Source organism: Apodemus sylvaticus, chromosome X, assembly GCF_947179515.1.
Source record: "Apodemus sylvaticus chromosome X, mApoSyl1.1, whole genome shotgun sequence".
In the NCBI taxonomy this organism is placed as follows: Eukaryota; Metazoa; Chordata; class Mammalia; order Rodentia; family Muridae; genus Apodemus; species Apodemus sylvaticus.
The window spans coordinates 52,485,360-52,505,433 of record NC_067495.1 but is presented as its reverse complement, the minus strand read 5'-3'; positions in this window follow the sequence as shown (position 1 = coordinate 52,505,433).

Sequence of the window (20,074 nt, the reverse complement as noted above, 5' to 3'; positions counted from 1 at the left end):
AAAATGGGCTACAGAGCTAAACAAAGAATTTTCTGAAAATCTGAAGAATTTCGTATGTCCGAAAAGCACCTTAAGAAATGTTCAACATCATTAGTCATTAGGGAAATGAAAATCAAAACAACCCTGAGATTTCACCTCACACCAGTCAAAATGGCTAAGGTTAAAAACTCAGGAGACAGCAGGTGTTTGCGAGGATGTGAAAAAAGAGGAACACTCCTCCACTGCTGGTGGGATTTTAAGATGGTACAGCTACTCTGGAAATCAGTCTGGTGGTTCCTCAGAAAACTGGGCATGTCACTTCCAGAGGACCCAGCTATACCATTCCTGGGTCCAAACCATACCCAAAAGTTTCTCCAATGTATAACAAGGACACATGCTCCACTGTGTTCATAGCAGCCTTATTTACAATAGCCAGAAGCTGAAAAGAACCCAGATGTCCCTCAGTGGAGGAATGGATACAGAAAAATGTGGTATATTTACACAATGGAATACTTCTCAGCAATTAAAAACAATGAATTTATGAAATTTTTAGGCAAATGTTTGGAACTGGAAAATTTCATCCTAAGTGAGATAACCCTATCACAAAAGAATACAATGGAATGCAATCACTGATAGGTGGGTATTAGTTAGCCCAGAAGCTCTGAATGCTCAAGACACAATTAGCATATCAAATGACTCCCATGAAGAAGGAAGGAGAGGGCCCTGATCCTGTACAGGCTTAATCTAGCATTGTAGGGGAGTACCAGGACATAGAAAGGGGAGGGGAGTGATTGGAGAATGGGAGGAGAAAAGAGGGTTTATGGGTCATATGAGGAGGGGGAGAACCAGGAAAGGGGAAAGCATTTGGAATGTAAACAAAGAATATAGAAAAATAAAATAAAATAAAATAAAATAAAATAAAATAAAATAAAATAAAATAAAATAAAATAAAATAAAAAACTGTGATATGTTCCACGGGTCCTAAAAAGATAAACAAGGTGGAAGGTACAAGTGAGGAGGATGTTTGAATCTCACTTAGAAGAGAGAACAAAACAATCATAAGATGCAGACGAGGTAGGGACCAGGGTGAGAGAGGGGATTGTGAGATGTTAAAGAACAGGTAGGGGCAGAGACAGAAGAGAGGGCCAGAGGGCCAGAAGAATGTATGGAAATCTCTAGCTGCTGGAGGTAGGGATGGGGCATCTCTAGGATGTGCCAGTGACTGGATGTGGGAGGAGAGGATCCCAGGAGTCTATGTGGGTGACTTCATCATCCCACAAGACCCTTGCTCAACTATGTACATAGCAGTTGTATTCATAATAGTCAGAAACTGGAAACAACCCAGATGTCCCTTTAATGGACAGTTGTAGTAAAGAACCTGAAGAGGCTGCCTCCTATAACCATGAAGGACATTCATTGGACAGATAAGGTTAGCAACCCACCGACAAAACGTTTGACTGAAAATTTCTCCTGTATTTAAGAAATATAGGGACAATGATGAGGCAGAGACTGAGGGAATGGCCAACCAATAACTGGCACAACTTGAGACCCATCCCATGGGCAGGCATAACTGTCCTCTGAGAGGCTCCACCCAGCAGCTGATTGAAACAGATGCAGAGACCCACAGCCAAACGCTGGGGGAAGGATTGAGGGCCTTGGAGGGGATAGAAACTCTACAGCAAGACCAACAGTCAATTAACCTGGCCCCTTGAGAGCTCTCAGAGACTGAGCCACCAACCAAAGAATATATATGGACTGGACCTAGGCCCCCAGCACTTAATGTAATGTAGCAGATGTGCAGCTTGGTCTTCATGTAGATTTCCCCAACAACTCGAGTAGATGCTGTCCCTAAAGCTGTTGCCTTGTCTGACCTCAGAGGGAGAGGATGTACCTAGTCCTGCAGAGACTTGATGTGCCAGGGTGGGAGGACACCTTGGGAAAAGGCATTCACCTTTTGAGAGAAGGTTAGGGGATAAGGAGGGCTGTGTTGGGGAGAGACTGGGAGAGGGGCATCAATTGGGATGTAAAATAAATAAATAAATAAATAAATAAATAAATAAATAAATAAATAAATGAAAAATAAGTTCCTTATCTATTCATCAGTTGAAGAACATTTAGGTTGCTTCCATTTCCTAGCTATTGTGAATAGAGCAGCATCAATCTTTGTTGTTCTGTCTGGGGTAAGGTGAAATCTTGTTTTGGTTTGCATTTCCCTAATTATTAGGGATGAGTAACATTTTCTAACGTATTTCTTACCCATATTTTTCTTCTTTTGATAACTCTGGTCAGGTCCCGGAACCATTTTTTTTTTTTAATGATTCACTATTACATGGTAGAAATAGATATACACATCTGATTTGAAATACACGGGGGATGAAGAGATGGCTCAGATGGTAAGACTGCCTTTCAGAAGGTCCTGAGTATCTTAAAAATGAAATGCTTATATATAAATATTCAACTGTTCAGAAACTATTTATTAAATCGTATTAAACATTATAAGAATATCTTTCAACTCACATATTTCACATATTGAACACGAAATTATTCCATAGCTACATTTTGCAGACACAAAGCATAGAAACATACATAAGAAATATTTAAAATAATAAATAACATTTAATGAAGATAATATTTTATTTTAATTTCTGACTGGATTTTGATTACTATTTTGAGATCTCATAAAACACTATAAATTTTTCAGTATCTTAACGAATACCCTATTTTAATTATGCTATGATAGAAACATTCTGCTCCAAAACTCTCATTTTATTTTATTGGTTAAATAATGTTGAATAATACCTACTGTAAACCAGGATAATTTTAAGTGTTTAAAAAGCCACGTAATTTATTCAAGATTTGGTTCATACATTTTTTGAGATGGAACTCGTTAATAAATGAGTTAAAATTTTAAATAGGTAAGAGGTTTATGAATATTTAAATATCTTAACTGAAGCAAAATTTATAATCTAAGTTATGCTGGAAGCATACTTACATCATCTTAATCCAATTTTTTGAATAAACTTTTAAAAACATTAATATAATTGTCCATTTTTTAAAAGTTAGATTTTGCTATATTAAGCTTTGCTTTTATAACTGTTGTGACACTTCTTCACATCATTTACATTAGGGATATTAAATATCTTAAATTAGTGATATGCAATGAAATGAAAGGTATTCAAATTCTGACTTACATACTATTTTCTAGCTTATAAATTGCCTGCTAAGAATTAGCTGTGAAGCTTTATAAAACCTCTGCCAACATCAAAACAACCAAGTTCCACGGGGAAAATCCAACATAGTGAACTAATGAGAACTTCAAACCAGTGGCATATTATATTATAGAATGAAGAAATGAAATTTAAATATTTAACTTTGGATATAATCTTGACCATTGTTAGTTTGTCAAGAACTTTCTTCTATCTCACGTGGATTCTGTCTCACATAGAGATGTATAGTCAACGATTTAAGTAATATGTTCTAAGTGAGAACTGGGGAGCCAGACAGGTATCTCAGTAGTTAAGAGCACTGGCTGTTCTTTCAGAGGACAAGGGTTAAGTTCCCACTACACACAACAGCTGACAATGCACTACACCTCCATTCTTTGGGGCTCTGGGTCCCTCTACTGGACATATCAGGAACTGCATGAAGGTAGGTATAATCATGAGAATAAAGATACTTATATAAAATAAAGATCCTTATTTTGATTGGATAATTTCTTTATTTACATTTCAAATGTTGTCCCCTTCCCCAGTACACCCTGAACCCCCCTATACCGTTCTCCCTCCCCCTGCTTCTAAGAGAGTGCTTCCTTACCCACCCACTCCCTTATTTTAAAAGACCCAATTATACAGATATTCTGATTTTTTTTATTTTATTTTTTTATTTACATTGCAAATGATTTCCCCTTTTCTGGGTCCCCACTCCCTGCATGTCCCATAGGCCCTCTTCCGACCTCCTATTCTTCCATCCACCCCTTCCACTTCCCTGTTCTGGAATTCCCCTAAACTCTTGCACTGAGTCTTTCCAGAACCAGAGGCCACTCCTCCATTCTTTTTGGACATCATTTAATTTGTGGATTATGTCCTGGGTATTCAAAGTTTCTAGGCTAATATCCACTTATCAGTGAGTGCATACCATGACTGATCTTTTGAGACTGGGTTACCTCACTTAGTATGATGTTCTCCAGGTCCATCCATTTGTGTAAGAATTTCATGAATTAATTGTTTCTAATGGCTGAATAGTACTCCATTGTGTAAATATACCACATTTTTTGTATCTTTTCCTCCGTTGAAGGACACCTAGGTTCTTTCCAGCTTTCTGATTTATTCAGACAAAAATTTTAGCAAAAATAAATTGTTTAAAACTTCAACTTTTTAGCAATTATTTGTTGAAATATAGTATTAGTTATGACCCCCAAAGTCTTTATAAACTTAGTAGTAGAAAGTATAAAGAATAGAGAGATGCACGTTATAAAATAATATCTACTGTACTAGGGGATATGTTTGTGGTATAATAAAAATGTTTCTCGTGAAATTCAGAAGTACCATGGAGTAAAGATGATTCTTTGTGAAGAAAGATGCTTAGGTAAATAACCTCATGTAGCTATTCCTGTAAGTACAAACAAGAGTTATATCAAAGAATGAAGGTGAGTATTGTACACAGGCACCCATATATGTAACCCTGCTTGTGTGGAGCAAAAATTTTTATATGAATGAAAGAAAATATTCAGGAGATGGTGCGCGATCTCTGTGGCTTTAGTTGGCAAACAAATAGGAGTCACTTAAAGCTTTAACACAAGAGCAACACAACTTATTTGGGTTTTGAAAAGATCAATCTGTTGGATTTCTGGTCCCTAGATGCTAATGCTGAATAATCATTCACTTCAACCACTTCAACTAATGCTGAATAACCATTCACTTCAACTACTACACTGTGTGTGTGTGTGTGTGTGTGTTTGTGTGTGTGTGTGTGCACAAATAAAATGATGTTATAATAGAATTAATAGAATATAATATAATTGATTAGGAATTTTAATGCAGAGGCAGCTTTTGTCTGCCAGTCCTCCGCCAGGTATCCTGCCCAGGAAGTTGTGGAAGGAGAGAAGCCCCACAGCCATATTTGCTGTCTGCGGGGACACAAAAGGATCACTAGGTACTGGATCACCCTGAGCTTTAGATTTCTGGTGGTGCAAACCGCCAGGGTTCTGCCTGCACTCAGGAACTGAGCACATAGGCAGTTCATCTGCAAGCCAGTCCATCAAAAGACCTGTGTCCTATGTGAGAATCATCAGAGGGAGTGACTCCCACCACAACTGATTCTCTCCATAATAGAGCAGACAGAGAACACGGGGTTGACCTTGACAACCTAAGTATAACATTGTTTGAGGCAAGACTGAGAAGGGCTCAAAGGCACAAAAGAGGAAGCCAGCATATCAGTAATCTGTGCCAGAGGAAACCCAGTCATCCAGTGTTGCAGAGATAACCTTAAAGATCCACAGTAGGTTGAAGCACCAGCCAGTGACAATAAGACCATCTAACACCTGGGAGAATCAGATGGCTAAAGGCAAACGTAGGAACGTTACTAACAGAAACCAAGGCATTATGGCATCGTCTGAACCCAATTCTCCAACATTAGCAAGTCCTGGACACCCCAACACACCAGAAAAACAAGATTTGGATTTAAAATCACTGGTCGTGATGCTAGTACAGGAACACATGAAGGACATACTTGAAGAAATTCAGGAAAAAATGGATCAAAAGTTAGAAGCCCTTACAAGGGAAACACAAAAATCATTGAAAGAAATTCAGGAGAATACAAAAGCCAATAAGGAGGAAACCCAAAAATCACTTAAAGAAATACAGGAGAACCTTGATCAACAGGCAGAAGTCATGAAAGAGGAAACACAAAAATCGCTTAAAGAATTAGAGGAAAACACAAACAAGCAAATGACAGAACTGAGCAAAAATTTCCAGGATCTAAAAACAGAAGTAGAAACAACTAAGAAAGCACAAAGGGAGACAACTTTGGAGATAGAAAACCTTGGGAAGAAATCAGGGACCATAGACACAAATATCAATAACAGAATACAAGAGATAGAAGAAAGAATCTCAGATGCCGAAGATACCATAGAAACCATAAACTCAACAGTTAAAGAAAATGCAAAATGCAAAAAGCTTGTAACCCAAAATATCCAGGAAATCCAGGAAACAAGGAGAAAGCCAAATCTAAGGATTATAGGTATTGATGAGAGTGAAGATTTACAACTTAAAGGACCAGCAAATATCTTCAACAAAATTATGGAAGAAAACTTCCCTAACCTAAAGAGAGAGATGCCCATGAATATACAAGAAGCCTACAGAACTCCAAACAGACTGGACCAGAACAGAAATACCTCCCGTCACATAATAATCAAAACCCCAAATGTACTAAACAAAGAAAGAATATTTAGGGCAGGAAGAGAAAAAGGGCAAGTAACATATAAAGGAAGGCCTATCAGAATTACACCAGGTTTCTCACCAGACACCATGAAAGCTAGAAGATCCTGGGCGGAGCTCATGCAGACTCTAAGAGAACACAAATGCCAGCCGAGACTACTATCAGTGAAACTCTCAATTACTATAGATGGAGAAACCAAGATATTCCATGACAAAACCAAATTTACACAATATCTTTCTACAAACCCAGCCCTACAAAGGATAATAGGGGGAAAGCACCATTACAACAAGGGAAACTATACCCTGGAAAGAGCAGGATATTAAGCTTCTTTCATCAAACGCAAAGAGGATAACCACACATGTATAAAATTAAAATCAAAAATGTTAGGAAGCAATAACCACTACTCCTTGATATTTCTTAACATCAATGGACTCAATTCCCCAATAAAAAGACATAGACTAACAGACTGGTTACATACACAGGGCCCTACATTTTGCTGCATACAGGAAACACACCTCAATGTCAAAGACAAAAACTATCTTAGAGTAAAAGGCTGGAAGACAATTCTACAAGCAAATGGTCCCAGGAAACAAGCCGGAGTTGCCATTCTAATTTCAGATAAAATTGACTTTCAACCTAATGTCATCAAAAGAGACATGGAAGGTCACTACTTGCTGGTCAAAGGAAAAATCCAACAAGACGAACTCTCAATCCTGAACATCTATGCCCCAAATACAAGGGTGCCCTCATTCATAAAAGAAACTTTACTAAAGCTCAAAGTACACATTGCACCTAACACAATAATTGTGGGTGACTTCAACACTCCACTTTCACCAATGGACCGATCAGGAAAACAGAAACTAAACAGGGAGACAATGAAACTAATTGAAGCTTTGAAACAATTGGAGTTAACAGATATAGAACTTTTTATCCCAAAGCAAAAGAATATACCTTTTTCTCAGCACCTCATGGTACCTTCCCCAACATAGATCATATAGTTGGTCACAAGACAGACGTCAACAAATATAAGAAGACTGAGATAATCCCATGCCTCCTATCAGATCACTATGGAGTAAAAGTGGTCTTTAGTAACAGTAAAAACAACAGAAAGCCCACATACACATGGAAACTGAACAATCCTCTACTCAATGATACATTGGTCAAGGAAGAAATAAAGAAAGAAATCAAAGATTTCTTAGAATTTAATGAAAATGAAGGCACAACATACACAAATCTATGGGACACAATGAAAGCAGTGCTAAGAGGAAAACTCATAGCTTTGAGTGCCTCCAAAAAGAAATTCGAGAGAGCTTACACTAGAAGATTAATGGAACAACTTTAAACCCTGGAACAAGAAGAAGCTAATTCACCCAGGAGGAGGAGAAGACAAGAAATCATAAAACTCAGGTCTGAAATCAATCAAGTAGAACCCAAGAGAACCATACAAAGAATCACCAAGACCAAAAGCTGGTTCTTTGAAAAAATCAACAAGATAGATAAACCCTTAGCCAGACTAACCAAAGGGCACAGAGAAAGTATCCAAATTAACAAAATTAGAAATGAAAATGGAGATATTACAATAGAAACCGAGGAAATTCAAAAAATCATCAGATCCTACTACAAAAACCTATACTCAACACAACTGGAGAATCTGGAGGAAATGGACATTTTCTTAGACAGATACCAATTACGAAAATTAAACCAGAATCAAATAGACCATCTAAACAGACCTATAACCCCTAAAGAAATAGAAGGGGTCATAGATAGGCTTCCGATCAAAAAAAGCACAGGACCAGATGGTTTCAGTGCAGAATTCTATCAGACCTTCAAAGAAGACTTAACACCAATACTCTTCAAACTTTTCCACCAAATAGAAACAGAAGGAACACTACCCAACACCTTCGAAGCCACTATTACGCTGATACCAAAACCACACAAAGATCCAACTAAGAAAGAGAATTTCAGGCCAATTTCCCTTATGAATATCGATGCAAAAATACTAAATTAAATTCTTGCCCACCGAATCCAAGAACACATCAAAACGATCATCCACCATGATCAGGTAGGTTTCATCTCAGGGATGCAGGGATGGTTCAATATAAGGAAATCCATAAATGCTATCCACTACATAAACAAACTCAAAGAAAAAAACCACATGATCATTGCATTAGATGCTGAAAAAGCATTTGACAAAATTCAGCATCCTTTCATGCTAAAAGTCTTGGAAAGGACAGGAATTCAAGGCCCATATCTAAACATTGTAAAAGCAATATACAGCAAACCGGTAGCCAACATCAAACTAAATGGAGAGAAACTTGAAGCAATCCCACTAAAATCAGGGAGTAGACAAGGCTGCCCCCTCTCTCCATATCTTTTCAATATAGTTCTTGAAGTACTAGCTAGAGCAATTAGACAACAGAAGGAAATCAAAGGGATACAAATTGGAAAGGAAGACGTCAAACTATCACTATTTGCAGATGATATGATCGTATACTTAAGTGACCCTAAAAATTCTACTAGAGAACTCCTACAGCTGATACACAACTTCAGCAAAGTGGCTGGCTACAAAATCAATGCAAGCAAATCAGTAGCCTTTATATATTCAACGGATAAGCAGACTGAGAAAGAAATTAGGGAAATGATCACCTTGACAATAGCTACAAACAGCATAAAGTATCTTGGGGTGACTCTAACCATACATGTGAAAGACCTATATGGCAAGAACTTCAGATCTCTGAAGAAGGAAATCGAAGAAGATCTCAGAAAATGGAAAGAATTGACAAATGGGACCTCATAAAATTACAAAGTTTCTGTAAGGCAAAGGACACTGTTAAAAGGACAAAACGGCAACCATCAAATTGGGAAAAGATATTCACCAACCCCACATCTGATAGAGGGCTAATATCCAATATATACAAAGAACTCAAGAAGTTAGACCCCAGGGAACCAAATAACCCTATTAAAAATGGGGTACAGATCTTAACAAAGAATTTTCACCTGAAGAAATTCGGATGGCCGAGAGACACCTTAAGAAGTGCTCAACATCATTAGTCATTAGGGAAATGCAGATCAAAACAACCCTGAGATTTCACCTTACACCAGTCAGAATGGCTAAGCTCAGGAGACAGCAGGTGTTGGTGAGGATGTGGAGAAAGAGGAACACTCCTCCACTGCTGGTGGGGTTGCAAATTGGTACAACCACTCTGGAAATTAGTCTGGCGGTTCCTCCGAAAACTGGGCACCTCACTTCCAGAAGATCCTGCTATACCACTCCTGGGCATATAAAGATTCCCCCCAGCATGCAATAAAGACACATGCTCCATTATGTTCATAGCAGCCTTATTTATAATAGCCAGAAGCTGGAAAGAACCCAGATGCCCCTCAAAGGAGGAATGGATACAGAAAATGTGGTATATTTACACAATGGAATACTACTCAGCAATTAGAAATAATGAATTTACAAAATTTTTAGGCAAATGGTTTGATCTGGAAAATATCATCCTAAGTGAGGTAACCCAATCACAAAAGAATACACATGGAATGCAATCTCTGATAAGTGGATATTAATTAGCCCAGAAGCCCTGAATACCCAAGGCACAAATTGCATAACAAATGACTCCCATGTAGAAGTATGGAGAGGGTCCTGATCCTGGAAAGTATTGATCTAGCATGGGAAGGGAATATAAGGACAGAGAAAAAGGAGGGAGGTGATTGGAGAAGGGATGGAGAGAAGAAGTTTTATGGGACATATGGGGAGGGGGGATCCGGGAAACGGGAAATCATTTGGAATGTAAACAAAGAATATAGAAAATAAAAATATTTTTTAAAAAAGGAATTTTAATGCAGAGTCACACAGTGGCCCTTACCCAAACCATCATGTGACTGTAAGTCAGAATTTTGATTGGTACTGAATTTGTTTAAAGGTGGAATGGTAACTGGTCTGCTCTGCACATCCTCAACCTCTCTATTCCCTCATCCAGTAAAATCTTATTAATTCCAAAGCCCCACATTGCTTTTGTACAGAAGCTCTGCTCACTCTCATTCTTCTTAATGCTTAACTGTCCACAAATTCTATCAAACTCATTCTTGTGTTTTTAAGAGAAATTAGGTGTATTACGGCAATTACAAAGTCATTTTGCTGTAACACCTCTGATGCCATTTTTATGGAATCAAATGGTCTTGATGCCATTTAGGACCACACTCCTGCAAAACACTCAAAAATATACTTGACATAATCCTAGATCTTTCTTCAATTCCTCCATCCCATGCTAGAACTGAGTTTTTCCAGAACAGTTTCTCATAGGTGATCATGGTAGTCATAACTTAAATTGAAGCTATTTCAAGATTTAAGCAGTTTATTAAATAATTTAAAGAGGAACCATTCCAGAATAGTGTCTCTATAGGATCAATACTCCAAAGAATTGCTCTTTTCGTTGGGCATATTTCAGACAGTTAGCTTGTTCAACCTGGTTGCCTCTTCTGACTGTACATTTAAGGTTCTGAGAAAGCCACAAAAGATGCAATGAAATTGTTATTGTAGAATGCTCAGAGGCCTTCTTCAGTTTTCTAGGAGCACTGAATACATGTTTCTTTTGTCTTTCTTTAACTTGATTTTTCTTTAAAAGTGTGATTCAAAATTTAAGATAATTTATCTCTTCCTCTAGATAACCATGTCACACTGTCTGAAGCAGAACTAGGCAGTTTTCCAATAAACTTGTCTGCTGTTCTGAATTTACATATGGAAGTAGAATTTTAAACAGTGTGGTGAAAATAATGTGTAGGTTATAAGGCTTATACTGTGAGTAAATGTCCTTTACTAAAATTTCTCGTCGTAGGAAGTGGTTGCTCTCAATAGTCTTAATCTTTATTCATGCTCTTGTTATTTCCTACATATCATATGGTAAAAACTTAGCAATATATGATATGGTAAATGAAACCATATATATATATATATATATATATATATATATATATATATATATATATATATATATATATATACACGTGTATATACATATATATACATATATATATACATATATACATATATAGACACACACACACACACACACACACACACACACGCGCACATGCACACACACACACACACACACACACACACACACACATACACAAATGAGAGCACTGGTTACCTGAATTTACCTAGCATTGTTATTACACACGCTTGTTAAAATTCAATTCTTAGAGCCTTACCATCAAAAATCTTTGATTCAGTTTGCATAAGATATAGCTAAATAGTTTGCATTTCTAACAAATTCCTGAGTGATAGGGACAAAAGTAGTCTGAAGAGAGTGAATATTGGCAACTGTTAGGCAAGGGAGTAAAACTAGTTCTCAGTACAAGCAGTTCTTTCCTGTAGTCCATTGAGATTGCTTTGCTTTCCTGGACATATTTGTACACATTTGTGTCTTCAACTTCTGAGCCTCAAATTACTTTGTACTGTTTTTTGTCTACATTTTTGTTGATATGAGAGGTAGGAGGTGCAGTCAGGCTTAGTTTATTGAATCGGAAAGTATATTATAAAATTTTAATTCTTACATTGAAATTACTGCTTTCTCTGCAACAGCAATAATGACATCAGTAATATGTAAAATAAAATCTACAGTAACATATTCTTAGTTTATATCTCAATGAATGAGTTGTTTCAATGAAATGAAATATCCAGTTCATAACATATAAAATTATAAAAATATGTAACAATAATGACATATTTTAAGAGTTTTTTTTAATTTTTAAAAGGGCAGTTTATTGGTGATACTGCATTGATTTACTTCATAATCTTCTATTGCTGAATACTTGAGTAAGAACATTTACCAGAGTGACCTTATGGGTCTAGGACATCTGCATTTTAAATAAACCATAGAGTATTATACTCTCTTTAATATCCATCTGCATTTCTGTGGCAAGTCATTTCCTAAGCTCATTAAATTGACAATTCCAGAAATAAAAAATGTCATATACTTTTAATTGTATGCTTTCCATTTCAGTTTTAGTATCGAGAAGAAATCTTGTTCCATTCTACTCTACTCTTCCAAATATGTGAATCGGATCTCCATCTAGTATGTCCATGTGGTATTCAATGCCTGCTCACTAGGTACTTGATGGACATCTGTTATATTGCTATTCTTTCAATATATTATAGCTATTAGTCTTATTATTAAAGATTTCTTTTATTATTTTAATGTAACTGAAGTATAAGATAATCATTATTGGAGATATTGTAGGAAAATCCTCATACACAAATTTTTTACTGCTAGTGACTTCATGTGTTCCCTGTGAGCCTTGCATTATATCTGTGATACTAAGATCAGAATAGTATATTTCTTATGCATTGGTGGTTATTGCTGCATTAGGACAATATCTTTAAGCTCTTAATTGGCAGAAATTTTACTTAGTTGATGAACATATTGGCTGAGGCTCAAAGTAAAACACTTTTTTTAAAAAAAAAGCATTTAATACTTCTTCCTAAATTCTATACATGTTAAAAGTCAGCGAGGATGTAAACTCATATAATGTGATGATTCCCTTGTATAATTAGGAGGCAATATAGTCAAAATCATTTTACTGAAGAAATAATTAGATAAATTGAGCATATAGAACACAACCCATACATTTATTACAAGTAATTCAGAGTTGCTGTGCCAACACCTTAATTGGAGAGATGATGCAAAAAGAATCATCACATCTTATAAATGTTTGATTCTTTTTAAACCACAAAATGCTGCATGCTTTACTATCTTTTGAAGCATCTGACAAGCTTGTATTCTATTCTGTTCCAATCTATGTTTATTTTTGGTATAAGAACATTTTGAGTGAAGCACTAAAATGGAAATGATATTCCTTTTCATTCTTGAACTGTGAGTGTCTGTGGCTCTCTAATCTTGGTTAGCTTTTACAAAAGCTCACCCTATTCATTAGTGAGAACAAGTCACAAGGCCATTTAAATGTGTACTCTCCCTAGGTAACGTGAGAATAAATATTCCAGAAAAGGGAGTTGTTTATGCTCTGCATGCCATTCCTCTTTCAGAGATGGTTTGTGTGGAACATGTGATTAGCAGTAGGATGAAGAGTAGAAAAGCAAATATATCCAGATGATCAGAAGGTAATCACACTGTTTTTCCCAGAGACATGCTTTTATGGACTGGTAAAATAATAGATTTCATGTGAAGCAAAATGGGGAAAGTGACCACTGAGCTGGACAAGCAGCATATATACAGATTGAATTTTACAGGTGTGCTATTAAATTGAAGTTTCTCAAATGCTAGTTTATGATATGTTCATCTGCTAGATTTGCAAACTTTATGATAATCTACATTCTATTGTGTTTAGGGAGTGTAGTGGCATGTTGCTTTTGGTTTATTTGTGAGTACATATAATACATAACTTATACTATATGTTATTTTTATGTTTATATTTTATTCACTAACTTATACCAATATAATAATTCCATAGTAAGCTTGTTCCAAAAAATAGTCACTAATGTAAATTATACTGTTTCTACTGCCATTTGTACATGAATTATGAAATATTACACAGGGAGGGCTTCCCTACTGAAAACTTAAAAAGGGAAGAGACTGTGAAGTGAAAATAGAAATGTACATCTGCTAATTAAATGCAATACATATATAGTGATATATTAGGGAGGGCAGGAAGTACTATGGTTCATGTGGATAATGGAGGAGGGCTGAGTTATATATAGTCACAGAGCTTGGGTAAGTACTGTGACAACAGGTGGATTAATGTACAAGAAAGAAGGAACAATACCAAGCATGACCTGGAAAAAAGAAATACCATGAAAAAGTTCATTATTAGAAATATAGCTGTGACAGTGTATGTGTCTTTAGTCCCTTGTCTGCATGGACATTTTGGTGGAAATATTAATTTAATGATGTGTATTTAACTTTAGAAAAATATAAATATTGTAAAATTTGTAGGTTCAATTGGCAACACTTTAATACTAAAAATATGAAACACGTTAAAATGGTAGGAAATTTTATTTTATTTGTGACTATTTTAGTAAATGTGATACTGTGTTAAGGTGGGAAAAAGACTGGCCTAACATAGGGCAAACAGAAATGTATAGCTTTAAAAGGGGGTGGGGATGGGGACCTGGTGGACAAAGTATTCTTGAGTATTCAAGGCTAAGAGAATTCTAATACTAGTGACAGGACAACACATTCATGTTACAAAAAGACTAGATGATGAAATGCAAAAATGAAGAGCAGCAGGGCACAGTTAAAAAGAGGGATCAGAGCAGTCTGTATAAAGGTTGATACAGGGGGAAAAAATCTATCATTGTGCTAAGCTTTTTCACTAATTCTTGAGTTAGCCCTGATAAATTTGATATGTTGTACTATTCTTCTAATTTAAAACATTTTTTAGACACAAATCAAATAAAAGAGCTCATATCACTCCCTGTAACAAACTTTTATTGCTATAAATCTACTGAGATTTTACTTCCTTTTTGACACTGTTATAGAAGAAACGAGATGATGAATCATGAAAATGATGCTATTTTCCTGCTTTCTGAAGGAACTGCTAAATAAAGGCAGGGTGAAAGCAACCTTTTTCCAGCTGTCTCATTGCCTTTTTAAGGCTGCATTTTAAGTTTCTACAAAACAAATTGAAGAAGACCATGGAATTCTAAACCACTTGGACTCCTATGAGCTAAGTGTGAGACTTTCATCAGATTCAAAAGACTTGGAGCCTGGAGGTATGGAAGGTTATAGAGGGACTCAGCAGGAATTATTGGAAGAAATTAGGACCATAATTACCCAGAATGAAGCCTACAGCTGTGACCAAGGAAATTTGTTTTATCATGAATATTTCAGACTCAATCATGCTTTCTAAGGTCACATAAACTCAAGAGGGAGATACTTACAGTTATTGCATATACTGATCTGGCATGTAATTAAATTTTCAAAAAGTATAAGGCCATCAGGGGGCAAGGTCCTTAGGGACAGACACTCTGACTTAGCCTGTGGAATCATTGAAGTTAATGGGCATTGTCTTCTTTTGTTAATATTCATTCCTTCAGCATTATTGACAATGACATAATTGCAGATTCACAAGTATGGTAAATGGTGTAAAATACAGTAATTTTTGACTTCATTGAATTCACAGGGTAGTTTATAAGATAGCTAATAGACTATCCACAATACAGTGTCATGACTTATTGTCTTAAGGATATTAAAAGAAATGATTGTAAAAAATAAACCAAGAAATATGGAGAAATTTTCAGGAAGGAGGGGATTGATATTGTAAAATATAATGAGATCACACAACAGTAATCAGATAGAAAATACAATACATTTACAGAAATTGCTGCTTAGATATGGAGACTTATTTTATCTTTAAATTTTTAATTTGTCTTTAAATTTTTATTTTTCCTCACATACAGTACATCTCAAACAGTCTCCACTACCCTAGTACTCCCAGCTCTTCTCCTTCACTTTCTCCAAGATCCTCTCTTCCTTTGTTTCCTTTATTTCTTTTTTTAAAGCAATCCTCCAAGAGATAAGGGATAAATAGGACGTGGCGCTTGGAAAACTCATTTTGAAGAGAAGATGAAACAGTAAGTCACCTGGTGAAGTTGAGAAATAAAGTATGTTGGCATTCATGGAGAAGAATGGAGAAATGGGATGCTGAGAGGAGAAACTACATTGATTCTGGAATTTTGAATTTTATTCTGAAATCCTCAGAGAAATATTAAATAGTTTTAAGTAGTGTGACAATATAAGAAAGGAGAGAAAGATTGTTTCAGTAATCACAATTATCCATCTGATAATTTGTGGTGAGATCTTAAACTGGGATAGCAAGAAGAGGAAAAGCCTACCAATACTTTTCAGCAAGACTTATAAGGTTCAAGATCATTTTATATGAGAACTTAAAGATAAGGCATACACAGTGGAGGCCAGATTTCTGACTTGGTTAGTTTATATCGTTCTGTTATTTCATTAATCTTTGCTACATGAAAGGTTCCAAGAAGATAATTCTTCAGTATATACTTAATTCATTTGGCACATACTACTAACCCATTGAGACATCTCTTCTAGGGCCTCCTTTTACTTCTGCCACACGAGACAGTGTCCAATTTTTACCTGTAAAGTTTACTTTTTTGTTTTTCTGTGGGCTTTTAATAATACAGAAACCTCTTGAGAGTTCCACAATCAGAAAAGTTAAGAAATTCTAAGGATTGACCAATGATATCCCAGAGTCAGTGATGAATGGAAAAGATAAATAAATGTGGTGGCTTCCCCACTCTTCACTGGAACCTTTTTGAGCTCTAGTCTACAAAGTTTCTTAGAGATCTTCTGGTGGAATGTATCTTCAGAGGCTCATAACAGTTAGCCTCTTTTAGCACATTATTGACTTTCTCATTTTCCATCTCAGTTTTGCTATTTCTTTGGTTTTCCTGGGTTTGCCTCTCCATGCATTGGAGCCCTTACAAGACTTCTTCATTTAGGGAATTATATCTAGTCCAGGAGGGAGGTAATCTTTTAAATTAAGATTTATTCATTTTTATTTATGTGTATGAATGTTTTGCTGCATGAATTTATGAATCCCACCTGTGTGAAGTGCCTGAAGAGACCAAAAAAGGAGCATCAGATACCCTGGAATTAGAATAAAAGAGGTTGTGAGCAGCCTTGTAGGTACTGGGAATGCAATACAGATCCTCTACAAGAGAAGCAAGTACTGTTATGTACAGAGCAATCTCTCCAGCCCCAATTAAATAATCTAATTTTAGGTTTAAATATTTATTTAATTTTTACTTTATGTATATTTGTGTTTTTATGCATATATGTGTGTGTACCACGTTCACCATGTGGGTGCTGTGAACTGAACCAGGCTCCTCGGTAAGACCAAGATATTATTCCCAACCTCAATCAAATAACTTTAAAGATAAATCTTCCTTTTGTTAGTAAAAAAGAAATACTCAAACAATAAAATAAATGCAAACTGTTTCTGAAAGTTATAGGATTTCACTATTTTAGAAAGAAAAAAATATAAATCCACATGAGAGTTCCCACATGAGATCAAATAGTCTTTCTCAAATAAGAGAGAACATAAATCATATTGTTACCATCCTCTGAACAAAACCTAGGAATAATTTTGCTTTCCTAATTCGAGTCACCTAACACTCATCTTCCCATTCATCAGAGTGACTTTCTCATTTAGTTCAGTTTCCCTCTCTCTGAAGAATAAATGAAGCTTTGTATTTTGCCAGTTGGCATATCAAATTTAACTTTAATAAATTCACAGCTATTTTCTACCAGAACTATACTCACAGCTGCTCACTTGCAAGGTCAAAGAAATCATGCTCTCATAAGACTGACAATGATTAGACACATTCTGTACCATCTGAAATTACTCTTGGCTTTTAGTTAAAAGATCTAAAGTACCATAATAAACAGAGAAGTAAAACAAGCAATTTATTTTCATATGACTTCCTTATCTTTACTCAGATTTGCTTTCATACATCCAAAATGTTGTAGGTATGGTAGTCTAACTTTGCACATACAAATCAAAGTTGCTGCTGTGAACACATAAATTAAAATGCAAAGAAGATATGTAAAAATAAAAGTAGTATCACTTTACCAGGAATCTATGAAGAAGAGTTAGTCTTGAGTGCAAGGCAAACCTGAGTCTAAAGCAAGGTCCTGTTTCAAAACAAAAACAAAAAAGGATTTTCTAATGTTTCTTGAATTCTAGGCTTATTTTACTTAGATTTATATTATTTATGTTATTAATGTTATTCAAAATAAAGTTCTAGAAAAATGTTACAAATAGAATTAATTCAATAACTTTTGCTTTTGCTATTATTAAAATAATTTAGTATAAACTAAGTTAATTTTGTAGGCATACAAATTTTTCCCTTTAGCATTTTCATATATATATATAGTATTGCCAGGAGTGTTTTAGTGATCCCCAAACCTAGACAGGAGCTGATCCGATGTAATCACAGTAGGGTCTTTTTATATGAGCTAGCTCAGGGGCCCCCAGAATATTACCATCATGCAGGACAGTTTTGGTGTTGGGGAGGCCAGAATATCTGTGGGACAAGGTTTTATAGAAGCCTACAAGCAGGTTGCATGTGCATTTAATTGGAGAGCTACCATGGCCTTTAACATAATTGGCTGGTGCTGGGAGTCACAATCATGAGTTAAATTTCTGCTTCCATCTGCATTGGTGGTCATTAGGCAAGGGGTGTGCTTGTAAGCTGGTGGTACAGATTGATTGATGTAATAAGCTGGAGATGCTGGTCTTGTTAAGAGTGAGACTAGAGACTGGAACTAGGTTTAGGTTTTGTTGGGGGGGGGTAACCTGGAAAACTAATGCTAGGTACTGCCATGGAACACCCCAGCCGGGTATGGGGGTCCCTGGAATGTGGGTTCTCGAAGCCAGGTGGGTAAGGATTCAATGGTGACAAACAGAAACAAACACAAAGGCAGTTTGAATCTGAGTGTATTTTGCAGCTCTCAAGCAAGAGTTTTTATACATAAAAAAACAGGTTTTTTTAACACTGAAAAAGCTCTGTTCAGTGAAGCAGTACAACAGAATGGACATTACAATAATCATTTGGCACAGCAAAACACAAAATTATTCAAATATTACAACTTCAAAAAGATATATTCAATGAGGCGGCCAGATAGAACAAATATCGTTATGATCTTAAAAACACAAAAATCATCTAGGCTAGTGGCAAATTTCCAAAAATAAACTAATAAATTTTTATGATCACTTATTATTTAACTTCTAGTTCTTGTTCTTCTATTACTCTTCAAAACATAAATTTAAACTATTTTAATTCTCTATTCTCTCCTATTTAAAGCTTTCTTCCTTTTTTTTCTTTTTTCCTTTTTTTTTTTCTTTTGGATTTTGAGACAGGGTTTCTCTGTGTATCCCTGGCTGTCCTGGAATTCACTCTATAGACCAGGCTGGCCTCAAACTCAGCCTGCCTCTGCCTCCCAAGTGCTGGGATTAAAGGTTTAAAGGTGTGCTCCACCACAACCTGGCTGTTTTTTTGTTTTTTTGTTTTTTTTTTTTTTAAGACTTATTTATTTATTATATGTGAGTACATGGTATCTGTCTTCAGACTCACCACAAGAGGGCATCAGATTTCAATGTAGATGGTTGTGAACCACCATGTGGTTGCTGGGAATTGAACTCAGGACCTTAAGAAGAGCAGCCAGTGCTCTTAACCACTGAGCCATCTCTCCAATCCTATTTAAAGCTTTTGTAAACAATATACCAAAATCTACTTCCTATGACACACGTGCAGCTATATAAAGTATTATTGTTGGGAAAATTTATATTCATCAATACTATCTCATAAATGATTTATAAAGTGAGGCACTAGTTTACCCAGAGATGATGTCATGGTTAATGAGTCCATCTCAAGAGATGGTTTCGTGCCCATTATACTTGCTCAAGATCATAGTCTAGGCTATCAGGAACATCTTATTAATTAAAAGAGGAATAGGAAACATAAGACAGATAAGTTGCCAAGAGAACTATGGCTCAATAATTTTTCTCTGGCAAAGAGTTCCACAATCGGTTCCAGGAGGTCTCCCCCTGTTGAGGTGAAATGCCTCAGTCTGTGGAACTTGTCACACAGATCCGACTGGAGGAGGTGTGG